This window comes from Entelurus aequoreus, linkage group LG08 (genome assembly GCF_033978785.1).
Source record: "Entelurus aequoreus isolate RoL-2023_Sb linkage group LG08, RoL_Eaeq_v1.1, whole genome shotgun sequence".
Taxonomy (NCBI): Eukaryota; Metazoa; Chordata; class Actinopteri; order Syngnathiformes; family Syngnathidae; genus Entelurus; species Entelurus aequoreus.
Window position 1 is genome coordinate 77733975 of NC_084738.1, and position 21840 is coordinate 77755814.

Consider the following 21840-nt stretch of genomic DNA (forward strand, 5'->3'; position numbering starts at 1 on the left):
GTATCATTACAGTGGATGTCAGGTGTAGATCCACCCATGGCATTTGTTTACATTGTGACACCGGTGAGCTATTGTATCCTCCTACGGTGTGTAGTGAAGCATGTTAAGCTATAACTCGTCCTCCGGTGATAATGGTACTTGTAAGAAACTTACTTTATTTGTCGCCATGGTGACGAGGATTACCAAAATACACCAAAATGCGTCCACTCTCCCTTTTCTGTCTTCTGATAGCTGAGGTCACATGGGACGGTATAGCTCGGTTGGTAGAGCGGCCGTGCCAGCAGCTTGAGAGTTCCAGGTTCGATTCTTGCTTCTGCCATCCTAGTAAATGCCGTTGTGTCCTTGGGCAAGACACTTTACCCACCCACAGTGGTTTAAAAATGTCACTTAGATATTGGGTTTCACAATGTAAAGCGCTTTGAGCCACTAGAGAAAAGTGCTATATAAATATAATTCACTTCACATGTGTGGTTTTTGTAGTCCCCACAGCCCCGCCCCAGAACGTGGCCGTCCAGTCCACCACCGCCACCCAGCTGGACGTGACGTGGGACCCCCCGCCTGTCGGCGCTCAGAACGGAGACATCCAGGGCTACAAGGTCAGACTCACGCCCAAAGTGTCAGGATTCTGGACTTCATTAACCAGTCTCCCCCCGCCCCTCATCCAGGTCTACTTTTGGGTGTTCCAGCGTAAGAATGAGACCGAGCGCCTTCGGACTCTGTTCATGCCAGAGGGCGGCGTGAAGCTGAAGAACCTGACGGGTTACACCACCTACATGATCAGCGTGGCCCCCTTTAATGCAGCTGGGGACGGACCCCGGAGCCCCTCTATCAGGGGACGCACTCAGCAAGCAGGTAGGTGGACCAAGACCTGGACCAAGTACCAGAGATCCACCGATACAGGTTTATTTAGGGCCGATTGTTAGTAGTCAAGGGAGTAAAAGTGATTTAAACATTAATATTATACGTAGGGATGATGTTTGATAAGAAATTATCGAGTTCGAGCCTATTATCGAATCCTCTTATCGAACCGATTCCTTATCGATTCTCTTATCGAGTCCAGATAGGTTGTTGTATATGGAAAAAAACACACAATATTTGGTTTAACAAAAGCTCACTTTTATTATATAAGAAAACAATTTAATAAATAAATAAATATTGACTGTTACCCCCCTAAAAAAATAAAACAAAATAAATAAATATTGACTGTTGTTACCCAAAGTATATTAAGTGGGATTTTTCAGAAAAACAAATATATACAGTAACACAAAAACAACCTGTCTCTGTGATCACTATAGGTGTATAAATAATAATATAATGTTAAATAAAATCAGTCCCTTGGGCACAAAACTGAAAATAATACAGCTCTCCAAAAAGTGCACTTCTGCTGCTATTGGAACATAACTGTTTGTTATGATGCTTTGACATTTTTGCACTTTATTTCTTTATTGAAAGAAAATTCTATGAAGAGAAAAGTTGTTTGCAAATGTGGTTACAATGCTAAGAAATGAAAAGTTAAAGCTAAAAAAAGAAATACACTTTATTGAGTTAACATTATTTCTTTATAAGGGGAAAGATGTTATGAGCTAGAGAATATAACAACTACACTACCCAGCATGCAACGGGAGTGACGAGCATGCGCGGTAGCCCCGAAAAGTGTTGCATATCGTCACCCGGCAGCTAAGAATGAGCACGCTGTGAAAGTAAACGTCAAGAACTCAGCCAACACGCCTCGTCTGCATTATTTATAATTAGACAGACAACACATATACAGTGTGATTTTGTTTTGTTTACAAGGAAAGAAAAACAAAAGTTAAAAAAGGGAGATATGTTGTATATATATGTATGTGCTGCGGTTGCTTTAAGAACGTTGCAACAGCTGCCGTAAAGGAGGTGCGTTGCTAGCCTGGTTGCTATGTTTCCGGTTGGTCGTAAAAGTGTTCTTCATGTGTTTGCTCAAATCTCTCAGTAAAGTTATTCATTGCATTATACCTTTTGTTTTTAACTTTATTTCACCTTGGAGCGCTTTTTCCCGTCCATTTTTTTCCTGCTTTCGCTATCTGCGCCTAATGACTGAGCTACGTGACGTCATTTCTTGCGATGTCACACGGAGCATTTCTGGTCGGGACGGGATTCGTTCCGAGGGATTCGAATAAAGAACCAACTCTTTTTCTTTACTATAGTGGTCTCGATAACGGGTACCGGTTCTCAAAAAGGGATTCGAGTCCGAGGACTCGGTTCTTTTCTTATCGAACAACCGGGAAAACTGGTTTCGAGTATCATCCCTAATTATACGTCAGTAAACAAGTTTTTTGAACATAATTTTAATGTTTAATTTAGCAGCAAAAAACATTTTTTATTACGCATGTCTAATAGGAGCATCAACATTTACATTGCAAAATATAGAAAATCTCCTGGGGAAATATGTCATTTCTCTACATCACAATAACTCATCTACTCCATTTTATAACATTTTATAGACGTTTAGGGATTGAATACATTACAAGGTTTCCTGATGAACTATTGCCAACATTTAAATACAAACTATTCTGGGCTCCTTCAGGTAGATTGGAGTTGAGACTCGGGTTGTACGGTATAGTTCCGGTATACTAATTAATCATATTTGGTACTATACCGCCCAGGCCTGGCCCTAACCAATCTGGCGCCCTAGGCAAGATTTTAGGTGGTGCCCCCCCCACATCAGCAGTGAAGTGTATATACTCACAAGAAACCGAATAGCTTTGTCTTTGACCTTTTTTTTTACTTAAAGAAAGCAAATTAACATTTTATATGAGAATGTTATGTTATGATTATCTTTAACCGAATCACAGCAGTGCTCAAATTAAAAAACAGCATTCCCTCTCATGTGATATTGCTTAATTAACATTAATGATGTGCACTTTAACAACTAGGCTTACAACTATACCTAATATATAAAGGGGTGGAAAAGTGACTATTACCTGCAGGGCAAACATTAGCTAACCAGAAGGCAATAACAATGTAAACAAAAAACACCTGCTTAAAAGATCTAATACAAATGTCCCTGAGGAATGTAAGGTGGGAGTACTGTAATTACCTAACGTTACATTATTATTTTCCATATTTTCCAATTGCCGAATCATGTAACATTAGCTTAATGCTAAAAAGCCAGGTTACTATCACATTCTGTAACAGACAAATAATTTCATGTAGGCTAACGTTACCTCCCTGCTACCTCTGTCTTTTTCTCGTTTCTCCTCCTCTTCTTTCTTCCCTGGGCACCTGACAGTTTTGGCCGTTTTGACATCTTGTGTTGATTTTTTGATGTGGTAAGAGTCATGATACGGGAAGGGAGGGGGGAGCACCGTGCGGGGGGACGAGGCGGTTGGCGCGTAATATTGTAACAAATAATATTTCTATTAAATAGGCTTTACTTTGCATTTTAATTAACGTGGGATTATTTTTTGTATTTAGAAATAATAGTACCAACTTTTTTTTTTTTTTTTTTCTCCAACATTTGTGGCACTGGCGTGGCGCCCCCTGATGGACGGCGCCCTTAGCATTTGCCTATACGGCCTATGCCACGGGCCGGCCCTGATACCGCCTCTAAAAAGTACCGCCCCCAAAATAAAAGTACCGGGATCAAAATGTATTTTGATACTTTTCTAAATAAAGGAGACCACAAAAAAAATGTCATTATTGTCTTTATTTGAACAGAAAATCTTAGTGTACTTGAAACATATGTTTATTATTGTCATTTAGTCCTTAAATAAAATAGTCAACTTGTCTTTTAGTAGTAAGTAAACAAACAAAGACTCCTAATTAGTCTGCTGACGTATGCAGTAACATATTGTGTCATTTATACACCTATTATTTTGTACACATTATTAAGGAAAAACTGTAAAAATTAATGATTAATCTACTTGTTCATTTACTGTTAATATCTGTTTCAACATGTTCTATCTACACTTCTGTAATAATCACTTATTCTTCTCTTATTTGATACTTTACATTAGTTGTGGATGATACCACACATTTAGGTATGGATCCGATACCAAGTAGTTACAGGATCATACATTGGTCATATTCAAAGTCCTCATGTGTCCAGGGACGTATTTACTGACTTTATAAACATAATATACATTTTTAAAAAAGGAACAAAGATTTTGTGACGATGAAAAATATCGACGTAATCATAGTAGTATCGACTATATACACTATTGTACTCGGTATCATTACAGTGGATGTCAGGTGTAGATTCACCCATGGCATTTGTTTACATTGTGACGCCGGTAAGCTACAGTGTGTAATGAAGCATGTTTAGCTATTCCTCGTCCTCCAGTGATAATGGTACTTGTACGAAACTCACTTTATTGGGTTTATTGGGTTCTCACTTCTCTGTGAAGCGCTTTGAGTGTCTAGAAAAGCGCTATATAAATGTAATCCATTAATATTATAATTTTTTTTGTCGCCATGCAGGCGAGGATTAGTGATTTAGAAGTAGCTAAAACACTGCGGATGGACGTTAGCCGCTAGCTCGCTAGCCATGTCTTAAAGCACCTCTTCCTGAGTGCTATAACTTCACCTTTATCTTTACTTTTTACACCAAAATGCGTCCATTCTCCCTTTTCTGTCTACACACTGTGTCTGCTTGTAAGTACTCTGTGTGTGTGCCTGTTAAAAAATAAAGGGGGGATGGGGGGAACCGGTACTTTTTAGAGGCGGTATAGTACCGAATATGATTCATTAGTATCGCGGTACTATACCAGTGTTTCCCACACATTCATTTTTTTGTGGCGGCCCGCCACAAAAGATTTACGTACGCCACAAATTTAAAAAAAATTTAAAAAATTTTTTTTTATTTTTTTTGTCCTGTCCAGCTTCTCAGGCAAATCATATAGTTGATGTAGATTCCCATATAGGCTGTTCAGATTTACTTTACAAAAGAGAAGTGTAGGATACTTCTCTTGTTGCCTTACTTGTATTTGACCACTACTGTTTTCTGTTTATTTGTTACTGACTGTGGCAGGACACCTCTGCCTCTATTTCACTTTATGTTGCTGGTAAATAATATGCTTGTAGTAGTAGGCTAGGGATGTCCGATAATGGCTTTTTGCCGATATCCGATATTCCGATATCGTCCAACTCTTTAATTACCGATACCGATATCAACCGATATATGCAGTCGTGTAATTAACACATTATTATGCCTAATTTGGACAACCAGGTATGGTGAAGATAAGGTACTTTTTAAAAAAATTAGTAAAATAAGATAAATAAATTAAAAACATTTTCTTGAATAAAAAAGAAAGTACAACAATATAAAAACAGTTACATAGAAACTAGTAATTAATGAAAATGAGTAAAATTAACTGTTAAAGGTTAGTACTATTAGTGGAGCAGCAGCACGCACAATCATGTGTGCTTACGGACTGTATCCCTTGCAGACTGTATTGATATATATTGATATATAATGTAGGAACCAGAATATTAATAACAGAAAGAAACAACCCTTTTGTGTGAATGAGTGTAAATGGGGGGAGGGAGGTTTTTTGGGTTGGTGCACTAATTGTAAGTGTATCTTGTGTTTTTTATGTTGATTTAATTGAAAAAAAAAACAAAAACAAAAAAAAACGATACCGATAATAGAAAACCGATACCGATAATTTCCGATATTACATTTTAACGCATATATCGGCATCTCTATAGTAGGCTAAAGTTAAATTATTTAGTATGCACTAATTAAAGGGGCAGAGCTTTAAGAGACATTTTAGCTTTTATATTTTATAAGATATATATATTTTTTGTAAGAACCACAATTAATAAATATATTTCAGTGAATAACTTATTGTTCAAATCTGTATATAAATATGTACATAAAGTGTTGTAATTATATTGTAAAATGGATGGATGGATGGACGTTTAAAACAAAACTGTTATTAATTAGTAAGTATACATTTTTTGAGCCTTTTTAGAGAAAATCATATCATTGTAGTAAATTATGCAAATTACTCGATGATGTCATGGTGACCACGCCCACAACCACGCCCCCACCGCCACAGGTATCTTGGCAGTTTATGGGAAACACTGTATACTAGTACTGGTATACTGTACAACCCTACTATCTACTGTATTAATTACTTATTTTTAATACTGCTATTATGTGTGTGTATGTATTGTATCTGCTGATATAGTTCTGGTGTAGTTGTAACCAAAAAAAAGAAGGAAGAATGAATGAAATGTGGAAGAAAGACGACTGTCCATGTTTTGTTTTCATTGAATGAAATGAAATGAATGGTTGGTTGTACCATATGGTCACATGATCATATGGACGCCGCTATTTTACTTTCCTTAAGGATTGGGACTTTTGGCAAAGGTCAGCTGAAGGTTATTGGACACCCTCCAGTGACAATCCAACACTTTATAGTGAAAAGGAAGCAGAAAGTTGAGAGAGAGTGATTGGTTGCTGGACACAAAGACTGTGTTGTCAAGTTTGAAGACAACAGGGTTGGACTGTGTCCTCGCTGCAAGCTCAGCCAAGTCTAATGAGGCTGCTGGAGCAAGCCCAGTTATGGCCACCATAGAGCGTGTCCAGGGTTAGCTTGTCCTTATAGCAGATCTCTCTCTCTTTTTATAACCAGAGTATCCAAAGTGCAGCCAGAGAGCCATTTGCTAATCGTTCAACGGCACATTCTAAACTTATTGTATAAAAAACCCCAATAAAAATGACAGAAAACATTAAAAAGAGGAATAAAAGAGGAAACATGTCAAAAGTAATGAGAACAAGTAGCAATGTTGACTATAATAACACAAAGTTGTCATCCAGGCTGTTTTTTATTCTTTAAAGCTGTCATTGCTCAAAATCACTGTTATGAATGATTGACATATTCAAGGCTTACATTATTTCACATGAAATATTCCACTTTTAAATATTTTTTGGGGGGAAATATTGCAAAAACAACTTAAAATCGACTGATAGATCTGAAGCTGATCTAGAGACTTAAGTGTTAAAGTAAAAATTAACTACAAAATTACTTATTTTTAACACTTTTATGAGTAAGGCCATTTTGGGGACCCAATCATTTTAGTGGCATTCATTTTAAACTGTCATTGCTCAAGAATAATAATGATGTTAAGAATTATTTATCTATTCAAGGCTCACATTACTTCACATGAAATATTCTACTTTGAATGAATTTTTGGGGAAAATATTTTATATTGTGCGTGTTTGACATTAAAAAAACAAAGTTTCCTCTGACAAAAAAGGGCATGAATCAAACAAATAAAATAAAAAAAAACGTTTTTAAAAAAATCATAATCGACTGATACATGTGAAGTAGATCTAGACCAGTGGTTCTTAACCTGGGTTCCATGGAACCCTAGGGGTTCGGTGAGTCGGCCTCAGGGGTTCGGCGGAGGTCGAAACACACCCGACTCATCGTGTAAATAAAAACTTCTCCCTATCTGCACACTGATTTGCAGGTGTGTAATTTGTTGTGAGTTTATGCACTGTGTTGGTTTTGTTGTTTGAACAAGGTGATGTTCATGCACGCTTCATTTTATGCATCAGTAATAAAACATGGTAACACATTAGTATGGGGAACATATTCACCATTAATTAGTTGCTTATTAACATGCAAATTAGTAACATATTGGCTCTTAACTAGTCATTATTAAGTACTTATTAATGCCTTATTCGGCATGGCCTTATTATAACCCTAACCCTTTAACCCTGGCCCTAACCCTCTAACCCTGGCTCTAACCCTAACCCTAACCAAATAACTCTAAATGAACTCTTTGTTACTTAAAATATGTTCCCCTAGTGTCCAAAAAACTCTAAATGAAGTCTTTGTTACTTAGAATATGTTCCTCATACTAAAGTGTTACCAAAAACATATAACTTTGTCTTGAATTTGAAAAAAAACAACATTTTATTTTTCACTAAAGAAGGGTTCGGTGAATGCGCATATGAAACTGGTGGGGTTCGGTATTATACACTATATATATATATATATATATATATATATATATATATATATATATATATATATATATATATATATATATATATATATATATATATATATATACACTACCATTCAAAAGTTTGGGGTCACCCAAACAATTTTGTGGAATAGCCTTCATTTCTAAGAACAAGTATAGTTTCAGATGAAAGTTCTCTTTTTCTGGCCATTTGGAGCGTTTAATTGACCCCACAAATGTGATGCTCCAGAAACTCAATCTGCTCAAAGGAAGGTCAGTTTTGTAGCTTCTGTAACGAGCCAAACTGTTTTCTGATGTGTGAACATGATTGGACAAGGGTTTTCTAATCATCAATTAGCCTTCTGAGCCAATGAGCAAACACATTGTACCATTAGAACACTGGAGTTATAGTTGCTGGAAATGGGCCTCTATACACCTATGTAGATATTGCAGCAAAAACCAGACATTTGCAGCTAGAATAGTCATTTACCACATTAGCAATGTATAGAGTGTACTTCTTTAAAGTTAAGACTAGTTTAAAGTTATCTTCATTGAAAAGTACAGTGCTTTTCCTTCAAAAATAAGGACATTTCAATGTGACCCCAAACTTTTGAACGGTAGTGTATATATATATATATATATATATATATATATATATATATATATATATATATAGTACCATTTAATGGATAACTTGATTTGAAATCATAAGTCAAACAAGTATTTTTTATTTTGACAAAAAATTGTTTGGAATGTAAGATAATATGATATTTATTGCAATATTAGATAATATTTAAGTTGAAAATGTATGCTATTAATGCAGTACATTTATTTGTTCTATCAAAATGGAAAAACCGAATACATTCAATAGGAAAATATAAGGTACTTTACTGATGCAAATATTTTCAGGTCTCTGCGGGCCACATGAAATGATGTGGCGGGCCAGCTCTGGCCCCCGGGGCTTGAGTCCTGTGTTGTATTGGTTTTGAAAATTAAAAAATATCAAAAAATGGCCTCCGAAATCTTACATTTTTCAGCGTGCGGCCCTCAGTGGAAACAGTTAGAAGAAACTGCAAATTGTGACGTATCATGTTGTATGCATCAGTGTTTCCCACACATTCATTTATTTGTCGCGGCCCTGCCACGAAAGAATTAAGGCCGCCACAATTTTTTTTTTTTTTGTTGTCCTGTCCAGCTTTTTAGGCAAATCATATAGTTGATGTAGATGCCCATATCGGCTGTTCAGATTTACTTTACAAAAGAGAAGTGTAGGATCAAGATTTTTGGAGCTCTTTGTTCAGTGGATCAGATGTTTGATGAAGCTTTGTGTCTATCTACCACCACTACTGTTTTCTGTTTATTTGTTACTGACTGTGGCAGGACACCGCTGCCTCTGTTTCACTTTATGTTGCTGGTAAATAATATGGTTGTAGTAGTAGGCTAAAGTTGAATTATTTAGTATGCACTAATTAAAGGGGCAGAGCTTTAAGAGACATTTTAGCTTTTATATTTTTATAAGATATATTTTTTGTAAGAACCACAATTAATAAATATATTTCAGTGAATAACTTATTGTTCAAATCTGTATATAAATATGTACATAAAGTGTTGTAATTATATTGTAAAATGGATGGATGGATGGACGTTTAAAACAAAACTGTTATTATTAATTAGTAAGTGTACATTTTTTTAGCCTTTTTAGAGAAAATCATATCATTGTAGTAAATTATGCAAATTACCCGATGATGTCATAGTGACCACGCCCATAGCCACGCCCCCACCGCCACAGGTATCTTGGCAGTTTATGGGAAACACTGATGCGTGCACGTTCCAAATGAACACCAACTCAACCCTGCCATCCAAACATGTCAACACTCTGTGTGTGCATTTCAGCCCCCAGCGCTCCCAGCTTCATCCACTTCAGCGAGCTCACCACCTCCTCGGTCAACGTGTCCTGGGGCGGGCCCAGCCTGCCCAACGGCATCATCGAGGGCTACCGTCTGATCTACGAGCCCCTCTCACCCCTGCACGGTAAAACAGCGTTGCATAAACTCTAACACACACAGCTCGGAGCCACTCGCACCTTTTCACCTTTTGGATAAGAATCCCAGGAGCGCATTATTTATATTCATCTTAGAACCATACACAAGCCCATAGATAGATGGCATGTTCTCCAGTACATAGGAACACACACAGAGGTGCTACAATGTACAATGTGCTACAGATAGATGGCATGTTCTCCAGTACATAGGAACACACACAGAGGTGCTACAATGTACAATGTGCTACAGATAGGTGGCATGTTCTCCAGTACATAGGAACACACACAGAGGTGCTACAATGGAGAAGTTCGTGACGGGAATGAAGAGACAGTAAACAAACTATCTAGTTCTCACTAGCAAATTAATTTAGGATGATTTCTGTCTCCCACGGGGCTCATGAGAGAAAATACAAATGCTCCAATTAACACCTCGATTCAATTACGCGCCTCACCTTTTACAGTCGCTAGGTGCGTTTTATGCAGAACCAAACATTCCCCCAGGGTGTGCAGGCGATTCAACAAACATTGGGGCTCACATCGGTGGCTGTAGGCAACCTCCTGATGCAGTTTTTGTATTAGCTCACAAAGATCTCGCTCTGCATGCTGTTTAAAATGTCACTTCTCAGCTGTCAGTACGAAAGTCATTCTTGTTACACATATACTGCACTGTTGTTTTATATATATATATATATATATATATATATATATATATATATATATATATATATATATATATATATATATATATATATATATATATATATATATGTATATTTATAGTGTGTATGTGTATGTATATAATTATATATGTATATAGTGTTTATTTATGTATATGTGTATGTATGTGTGTGTGTGTGTATATATATGTATATAGCATGTATGTATGTATATATGTATATATAGTGTTTATGTATGTATATATACCGGTGTGTATATATATATATATATATATATATATATATATATATATATATATATATATGCAGAACAATGTACAATGTGCTATATATATATATATATATATATATATATATATATATATATATATATATATATATATATATATATACATTAAGTGTGTATGTATATATGCATATATAGTGTAAACATGTGTGTATGCATGTATATGTATGTATATGTTGGTATGTACAGTATATGTGTGTATACGTGCACATATATCAAAGTGTATATATATACTGTATATATATATGTGTGTGTGTATATATATATATATATATATATATATATATATATATATATATATGTATATAATATATTTATAGTGTGTATGTATATGTGTATAGTGTGTATGTATATGTATATAGTGTGTATATATGTATGTATATATAGTGTGCATATATGTATATATATATAGTGTGTATTTATGTATATGTTTGTGTGTATGTATATGTGTGTGTATATATATGTATATGTATATAGCGTGTATGTATGTATATATAGTGTATGTATATACACATATATATATAGTGTGTATGTATATATGCATATATAATGTGCATATATATATGTGTATGTATGTATATGTATGTATGTCTATGTATACCTTTGTATGTATATGTGTGTATACGTGTACATATATCAATGTATATATATATATAGATATATATATATATATATATATATATATATATATATATATATATATATATATATATATATATATATATATATACACACACACATATATACAGTATATATATACACTTTGATATATATATATATATATATATATATTTATATATATGTGTGTGTGTGTACATGTGTATACATATATGTATATGTGTAAATACAGATATGTGTGTATACAAATACATATATACGTATATATGTATGTATATATACACACATACATATGTATACATATATGTATACATATATGTATATGTGTAAATACAGATATGTGTGTATACAAATACATATATACGTATATATGTATGTATATATAAACACATACATATATATACATATATATATATATATATATATATATATATATATATATATATATATATATATATATATATATATATATATATATATATATATATATATATATATATATATATATATATATATATATATATATATATATATATATATATATATAAACACATAAATATATAGTACATTTTCACATTTGGAAAATTGCAGCCTCTCTTTAATTATGTCCTGATTCAACCTAATATTAATGATTTATTGATGTGCTGAATGCTGCTGGCGCCCCCGTGTGTTCTAAAAGGAATGTGGTGTGTTTGACCAGAGTCTTCCGTGGCCTGTGCCGACTGTCCCCACTCCCCCTCCCCCCCGGGCGTCAGTAAGACCGTCATGGTGGACGTGAAGGGGAGCGGCCCCCTCTGGCTGAAGCTCAAAGACCTGGCCGATGGCGTCACCTATAACTTCCGCATCCGGGCCAAGACCTTCATTTACGGCCCCGAGGTGGAGGCCAACATCACCACGGGTCCTGGAGAAGGTAGTGTTATTTGTCCTTCTCACATGTATCAGGGGCTTGAATGCTTTGTCTTTGCCCAGGAGCCCCAGGACCCCCAGGAGACCCCTTTATCACACGCTACGGCTCAGCGCTGACCATCCACTGGACCAGCGGGGACCCAGGACGAGCTCCCATTACACGCTACGTCATCGAGGCCAGACCTTCTGGTAGGTCCCTGGGTTTTTTTTTCCAGTGGCTAGAATATTCTGCTCGGAGAAAAGCGGTGTCAGGTGTCTCCATCTGCTGCCCACGGTCTGGACTTTGATAGCTTATTGATCACGCCAGACAATTTGTGTCCGCTTTCAGTCGTGCTTGGCAGGGTGATGGATGTCTCTGGCGCTCTGGGGAGGGCAACGTGTCACACTGCATTCCAAAATGTTTGATGGCAGATTGATGATGAAGTGGAGTGAAGGCTAGAGCCCAGGGGAAGATTTGAAAGACATCTTCACTAAAGAAAAACAGGCTTCGCTACACTTAAAATGACACCTCTGCCAACTATCTGCCAGTCAGCTGTAAGGTCCAGCATTGACTTTTTCTTCAGCAAATGGGCTGACCTAGCATGATGCTGGCTGGCTACATTAGGGCCCTAAGCATATTGTTTGCCCACATAGTTTTATTTATGTGAAATTTATTTTGTATACTTTTTTAATTTGAATTTAATACACACACACACACACACATATATATATATATATATATATATATATATATATATATATATATATATATATATATATATATATATATATATATATATATATATATACATTAGAGATGTCCGATAATATCGGCCTGCCGATATTATCGGCCGATATATGCGTTAAAATGTAATATCGGAAATTATCGGTATCGTTTTTTTTATTATCGGTATCGTTTTTTAAATTTTCTTTAAATTTTTTTTTATTTTTTTATTAAATCAACATAAAAAACACAAGATACACTTACAATTTGTGCACCAACCCAAAAAAACTCCCTCCCCCATTTACACTCATTCACACAAAAGGGTTGTTTCTTTCTGTTATTAATATTCTGGTTCCTACATTATATATCAATATATATCAATACAGTCTGCAAGGGATACAGTCCGTAAGCACACATGATTGTGCGTGCTGCTGCTCCACTAATAGTACTAACCTTTAACAGTTAATTTTACTCATTTTCATTCATTACTAGTTTCTATGTAACTGTTTTTATATTGTTGTACTTTCTTTTTTATTCAAGAAAATGTTTTTAATTTATTTATCTTATTTTACTAATTTTTTTAAAAAGTACCTTATCTTCACCATACCTGGTTGTCCAAATTAGGCATAATAATGTGTTAATTCCACGACTGCATATATCGGTTGATATCGGTATCGGTTGATATCGGTATCTGTAATTAAAGAGTTGGACAATATCGGAATATCGGATATCGGCAAAAAGCCATTATCGGACATCCCTAAAAATGAGTAAAATGAACTGTTAAAGGTTAGTACTATTAGTGGAGCAGCAGCACGCACAATCATGTGTGCTTACGGACTGTATCCCTTGCAGACTGTATTGATATATATTGATATATAATGTAGGAACCAGAATATTAATAACAGAAAGAAACAACCCTTTTGTGTGAATGAGTGTAAATGGAGGAGGGAGGTTTTTTGGGTTGGTGCACTAATTGTAAGTGTATCTTGTGTTTTTTATGTTGATTTAATAAAAAAAAAATTAAAAAACAATACCGATAATAACAAAACCGATACCGATCATTTCCGATATTACATTTTAAAGCATTATCGGGACATCTCTACTTTGTAGCACTTTGAGATTTTAACAAATGTAAAGTGCGTTACAAATGTAATTCATCATTATTATTAGGGATGTCCGATAATGGCTTTTTGCCGATATCCGATATTCCGATATTGTCCAACTCTTTAATTACCGATACCGATATCAACCGATACCGATATATACAGTCGTGGAATTAACACATTATTATGCCTAATTTGGACAACCAGGTATGGTGAAGATAAGGTTGGGTTTTTTTTAAATAAAATAAAATAAGATAAATAAATTAAAAACATTTTCTTGAATACAAAAGAAAGTAAAACAATATAAAAACAGTTACATAAAAACTAGTAATGAATGAAAATGAGTAAAATGAAGTGTTGAAGGTTAGTACTATTAGTGAAGCAGCAGCACGCACAATCATGTGTGCTTACGGACTGTATCCCTTGCAGACTGTATTGATATATATTGATATATAATGTAGGAACCAGAATATTGATAACAGAAAGAAACAACCCTTTTGTGTGAATGAGTGTAAATGGGGGGAGGGAGGTTTTTTGGGTTGGTGCACTAATTGTAAGTGTATCTTGTGTTTTTTATGTTGATTTAATAAAAAAAATTTAAAAAACGATACCGATAATAACAAAACCGATACCGATCATTTCCGATATTACATTTTAAAGCATCATCGGGACATCTCTACTTTGTAGCACTTTGAGATTTTAACAAATGTAAAGTGCGTTACAAATGTAATTCATCATCATTATTATTATTATTATTATTACATTTGACGCAATCTAAAAGCTCGTAAACCGAAAAGTTTTCAAATCCAGTGGAGGTGTTCTTCAATCTATCATGGACTATTTAGGTGAGGAATGAGCTGTTTGCTTGTGTAGGTGTGGGCCCTTTAAGTGGTGTTTACGAGCAGCGACGTGTAAGTGATGCTCTCACTTCCCAAAGTCAGCCTCAAGGTGAAATATGGTCATCTTAATGATGAATGCAAAAGTATTAGGACGGGTGTTTACGATGAGCAGCGTGATTTATAGTCTGCACTTTGCTGACAGACGAAGGCTTGTGGGACATCCTGATCAAGGACATCCCGAAGGAAGTGACGTCGCACACCTTCAGCATGGACATCCTGAAGCAAGGGGTCAGCTACGACTTCCGGGTCATCGGGGTCAACGATTACGGCTACGGATCTCCTAGTCTGCCCACTCCTTCTATATCTGGTATACATGTCATGTCTCCATTGTTTATATACTAAGGAGTGGTCTACAACGATGTTGTTGTTTTTCCGCAGCTCAAAAAGTGGCCCCCTTCTATGAGGAGTGGTGGTTCCTGGTGGTGGTGGCCCTGGTGGGGCTCATCTTCATCCTCCTGCTGGTCTTCATCCTCATCATCCGAGGACAAAGCAAGAAGTACGCCAAGAAGTCGGAATCAGGTGAGATACCGAGGTGTTGCGCTTTCACAATCCTCACAATACCGCCGTGACGTGTGAGGGTATCACACCAAAACTTGGTGAGTGTGGGTTTTTTCCGCCGCTGAAAAAAAAAACACGCATCTCCCGAAATCTTCTGCGCAAAGGGGAGAAGAAGGCAGGTTTAAGTGTGTTTTTTTCCGACATTTTCTGAATATTACGTCAAAATTTGGCTATAGCTTTTTAATATTTGTTGCTAACTTACAAATAAACAAACCCAGCGGAAAACATAACGTCTTTTTAGTAACAGACACCTTCATAATAATATGTAATATGTACAATATACACACTGCAAGTATATATATATATACAGTATATATATATATATATATATATATATATATATATATATATATATATATATATATATATATATATATATATATATATATATATATATATATATAATGTAGTAACAGACACCTTCATAACAATATGTAATATGTATAATATACACACTGCAAGTATAAATATAATGTAGTAACAGACACCTTCATAACATATGTACTATGTACAATATACACACTGCAAGTATATATATAATGTAGTAACAGACACCTTCATAATAATATGTAATATGTACAATATACACACTGCAAGTATATATAATGTAGTAACAGACACCTTCATAACAATATGTAATATGTACAATATACACACTGCAAGTATATATATATATATATATATATATATATATATATATATATATATATATATATATATATATATATATATATATATATAATAGTAACAAACACCTTCATAACATTATTTAATATGTACAATATACACACTGCAAGTATATATATAACGTAGTAACAAACACCTTCATAACAATATGTAATACGTACAATATACACACTGCAAGTATATATATAATGTAGTAACATACACCTTCATAACAATATGTAATATGTACACTATACACACTGCAAGTATATATACAATGTAGTAACACACACCTTCATAACAATATGTAATATGTACAATATACACACTGCAAGTATATATATAATGTAGTAACAGACACATGCTATAAACAATATGTAATATGCACAATATACACACTGCAAGTATATATATAATGTAGTAACAGACACCTTCATAACATTATTTAATGTGTACAATATACACACTGCAAGTATATATATATAATGTAGTAACAGACACCTTCATAATAATATGTAATATGTACAATATACACACTGCAAGTATATATATAATGTAGTAACAGACACCTTCATAACATATGTAATATGTACAATATACACACTGCAAGTATATATATAATGTAGTAACAGACACCTTCATAACAATATGTAATATGTACAATATACACACTGCAAGTATATATATATATATAACATAGTAACAGACACCTTCATAACAATATGTAATATGTACAATATACACACTGCAAGTATATATATAATGTAGTAACAGACACCTTCATAACAATATGTAATACGTACAATATACACACTGCAAGTATATATATAATGTAGTAACAGACACCTTCATAACAATATGTAATATGTACAATATACACACTGCAAGTATGTATATATATAACGTAGTAACAGACACCTTCATAACAATATGTAATATGTACAATATACACACTGCAAGTATATATATATAATGTAGTAACAGACACCTTCATAACAATATGTAATATGTACAATATACACACTGCAAGTATATATATAATGTAGTAACAGACACCTTCACAACAATATGTAATATGTACAATATACACACTGCAAGTATATACATAATGTAGTAACAGACACCTTCATAACAATATGTAATATGTACAATATACACACTGCAAGTATATATATAATGTAGTAACAGACACCTTCATAACAATATGTAATATGTACAATATACACACTGCAAGTATATATATAATGTAGTAACAGACACCTTCATAACAATATGTAATATGTACAATATACACACTGCAAGTATGTATATATATAACGTAGTAACAGACACCTTCATAACAATATGTAATATGTACAATATACACACTGCAAGTATATATATATAATGTAGTAACAGACACCTTCATAACAATATGTAATATGTACAATATACACACTGCAAGTATATATATAATGTAGTAACAGACACCTTCACAACAATATGTAATATGTACAATATACACACTGCAAGTATATATATAATGTAGTAACAGACACCTTCATAACAATATGTAATATGTACAATATACACACTGCAAGTATATATACAATGTAGTAACAGACACCTTCATAACAATATGTAATATGTACAATATACACACTGCAAGTATATATATAATGTAGTAACAGACACCTTCATAACAATATGTAATATGTACAATATACACACTGCAAGTATATATATATATATAACATAGTAACAGACACCTTCATAACAATATGTAATATGTACAATATACACACTGCAAGTATATATATAATGTAGTAACAGACACCTTCATAACAATATGTAATACGTACAATATACACACTGCAAGTATATATATAATGTAGTAACAGACACCTTCATAACAATATGTAATACGTACAATATACACACTGCAAGTATATATATATATATATATAATGTAGTAACAGACACCTTCATAACAATATGTAATATGTACAATATACACACTGCAAGTATATATATAATGTAGTAACAGACACCTTCATAACAATATGTAATATGTACAATATACACACTGCAAGTATATATATAATGTAGTAACAGACACCTTCATATCAATATGTAATATGTGCAATATTTACCAATATAACACAAATATCATTATCCAGGCTTAGGTTAGACTGATTACAAAAAATACTAAAGTAAGGGAACATTTTTTAAATACAGTTATTTTGTGATAAAATAAATATGTTCTATGTAGATAAATAATAATGCATATGTTTCTTAAATAAACTGCCAGTAAAACTATAATCTAGAATTAACTTTTTTACCAGCTCACAGATTCAACATGTCAATATAGCATTTTAAGCTAGTTAGCTCTCTGTGATCACGGCGCCGCTAAAATTAGTTTGTCTGCGTTAGCGCTAATAGTAACAATATCACTAATATTTGGTTAACATTCACGAGATGTAATGGAGTATTGTTGCCGTTTTTTAGTTTTTTTTTTTGCAGGACATTGCTAGCCACCTCTTACTTGCCATAGTTGACTATTTAGAATGCATAATACAAATAACTACTATGAGAAACATGATTTATAATCTAGAATTAACTTTTACCAGCTCACGGATTCAACATGTCAATATAGCATCGTAAGCTAGTGATCACGGCGCCGCTAAAATGATTTTGTCTGTGTTAGCGCTCATATTAACAATATCGCTAATATTTGGCAACATTCACAAGATGTAGTTAGAGTGTCCGCCCTGAGATCGGTAGGTTGGAGTTCAAATCCCAGCCGAGTCATACCAAAGACTATAAAAATGGGACCCATAACCTCCCTGCTTGGCACTCAGCAACAAAGGGTTGGAGTTGGGGGTTAAATCACCAAAATGATTCCCGGGCGCGGCGCCGCTGCTGCCCACTGCTCCCCAAGGGGATGGGACAAATGCAGAGGACAAATTTCACCACATCTAGTGTGTGTGTGACAATCGTTGGTACTTTAATCTTTTAATCTTTAATGGAGTATTGTTGCCGTTTTTGAGGATTTTTGGAGGCCATTGTTAGCCACCTCTTGCTTGCCATAGTTGACTATTTAGAATGCATAATAAAAAGAATGTGCGCTTGTCTCACGTTTGGATTGTGACTGATAGGCAAAAATCCCAAAAAGTGAAATTCCCCTTACACGGTGACAATACTGTACGGTGAGATTGTGATATCGTTACATCCCCAGTAGCCACTAATATCGCTCTGAGTCCGGAGGGGAGGATAATCAAGGTAAATTCCTCCTCATAAATCACCTGCTGACTTAACGAGCTGCTGAGAAAGAACTCTCTGAGAGTGTTTCCTTAAAACAGATGTCTGGTGTTGTCGGCGTGCTACGAGACGTGCCGGGGCTTGTCCATTCATCGGCGAGTGTTTCGCTGGGCTCAGCACTTCCAGGGGCGCCTGTTTAGCCCGCCGGGCAGGGGGGGAGGCTATCAATGGGGGGACGGGGGGGGAGCTGCAGGGTCATTGCCCATCTTTTTGACTGACAGGAAGAAAAAAACAAGAGAGTTCCTTCTCCTCGCTCTCAACGCCGCAAATATCGGTCTTTAAGATTTTTTTTTTTTCCCCCCAGCATGTTTATGTAACCACCAGTTGACCCCAAGTAGCCCCCCGGCGCAACCGCGGAGGTCCCGGCCTTGCCGCGGTCACACAGCATGGAACTGAGAATGTTTTTAACCTCCGAACACCTCCTGCATGACATTTATTGTCCATTCACGGCTGACCCCCAGTCAGTCTTTACACCCATTAATCACACTGGGATTATATGGACACTTCATTAGGTACCTCCAAACTCTTCCTACTGAGGGCCGCACACTGAAAAATCAACGTATGCGGGGGCCTTTTTGACACACATCATTTTTAAAGCCGTATTTTTCGGAGCATAGGGCGCACCGGATTAAAAGGCACGCTGCCGATGAGCGGGTCTAGTCAGGTCTATTTTTCATACAAAAGGCGAACCAGATTATAGGGCGCATTATGTAACGACCTGGTCGCATCGTGGTGCGAGGTGTTCTCCCGGGGATGCAGACGGCTTCGGACACAGCGTGCAGGTAGGAAAATGATTTATTTAAGCAAATAAATCATAGCAGGGAAAAAACAAAGACGTGTACATAGCACAAAAGACAAAAACAAAGGGACTAGCGTGGGAGCTAGCAAGCAAAAATAACATAGCATGAAAGCTAACAGGAATCAAAGTGGTCGTTAGCTGTTGCGTAAAAGCAAATTAGCAAGCCAGGCCGAGTGAGGCCCGGGCAAAGACTAAATAGCCCTCTGATTAGCGCTCGGGCAACAGGTGCGCGTCCCGAACGCTAACCAGAGGCAGGTGAGCACAATCTGCCGTCATGGCAACAGAAACAAACACAAGGTGCTGAAAACACATGTGACACTAAAAAGTAAACAAACTGTGATCCGAGCAGCGGATCCTAACACATTAGCCTCTTAAGGCCCTAAGCTGTTTGTTTACATATTTGGTCTTATTGGACCCTAATTAGAATAAAAACTAAAAATCATCTTTTGATATGATGTACTTAGTCCATAAGTACACAAACGTGTGCTTCATGTTTAGTGACATGCTAATTCTTATTTTTACCCTTTTTTTTTCCAAATTCCATTGTATGGTATACTCTTCTGACACCACCAGATGGCAGTATAAGTGTCCACATAAGTGGCCACAAGACCCCAATTCAGTAGTGTACACAATTTTGGAAATTAGAGCTAAAAGGTGCTGTCCACGCATGTGGCCACTAAGCCTTTAGAGCAGGGGTCACCAACCTTTTCGAAACCAAGAGCTACTTCTTGGGTACTGATTAATGCGAAGGGCTACCAGTTTGATAAACACTTGGATAAATTGCCAGAAATAGCCAATTTGCTCAATTGACCTTTAACTCTATGTTATTATTAATAATTAATGATATTTACACTTAATTTAACGGTTTAAAAGAGGAGAAAACACAAAAAAAATGACAATTACATTTTGAAACATAGTTTATCTTCAATTTCGACTCTTTAAAATTCAAAATTCAACCAAAAAAAGAAGAGAAAAACTAGCTAATTCGAATATTTTTGAAAAAATAAAAAAAATAATTTATGGAACATTAGTAATTTTTCCTGATTAAGATTAATTTTAGAATTTTGATGAAATAGGTTAAAATCCAATCTGCACTTTGTTAGAATATATAACAAATTGGACCAAGCTATATTTCTAACAAAGACACATCATTATTTCTTCTAGATTTTCCAGAACAAAAATGTTAAAAGAAATTCAAAAGACTTTGAAATAACATTTAAATTTGATTCTACAGATTTTTTAGATTTGCCAGAATATTTTTTGGAATTTTAATCATAATAAGTTTGAAGAAATATTTCACAAATATTCTTCGTCGAAAAAACAGA

At 35.0% G+C, this 21840-nt stretch overlaps 1 pseudogene; it reads left to right on the forward strand.

Annotated features, from left to right (window-relative positions):
* Positions 1–21840, forward strand: part of LOC133656314 (protein sidekick-2-like) — a 1293862-nt pseudogene that overhangs the window by 1239520 nt on the left and 32502 nt on the right.